We start from the raw sequence: 606 nt of genomic DNA, 5'->3' as shown, positions 1-606 counted from the left end.
CCTTGTGTCGCATACGGTGACAGCGGCCTCTCAAGAGCCAGGTAAGACCTTAAAAAAGGCCTCATCAGCGAGGCCATATCTGATTTACAGTAGCTAGAGGAGTTGGTTGCTTCTGTTATTATGCCAAACCCCAGCTCCCACTTGTTCAAACCTCCCTCTCCCCTTAAAATACTAATAACTACTTAACTCTGGCCTGTGGTTTCTTGATTACACCCACCTGCAGGGCCCAGGCCTGATGTATGAGAGAGATGTGACAAGAAGTTTAAAAATACATTTTGCTGAAAGGGCTGCCTGTTGGTGACAGGTCTGGGGCTCATAAAAAATGTGGAGAGGGTGGGGGCTGCCGCTTTCCAGGCTGGCACGGCATTCGCAGTGGTACCACCTCTCCCAGGAAGTTGTAAAGCCTACTCCAGAGCCCTGGAAACCACTGCTGAGCTCTGTGTAGGAGGGAAGAGCACTGCTGTGGTTTAGGTTTGGCAGCAGTGAAAGAATTAGTAAGTAGCAGAAAGAGGAAAAGGGGGAAGGGCAGCAGCCCTTTTGATAGTTAGCTGCATCCTGGTGACTTCAGGAATCCCTTTTGCCATGTAGCTTTGGCTCCCTGTTGCC

This window comes from Mesitornis unicolor, unplaced genomic scaffold (assembly GCF_000695765.1).
Source record: "Mesitornis unicolor isolate BGI_N332 unplaced genomic scaffold, ASM69576v1 scaffold47978, whole genome shotgun sequence".
Taxonomy (NCBI): Eukaryota; Metazoa; Chordata; class Aves; order Mesitornithiformes; family Mesitornithidae; genus Mesitornis; species Mesitornis unicolor.
The sequence above is the reverse complement of the archived record's forward strand: the minus strand, read 5'-3'. Positions refer to the sequence as shown.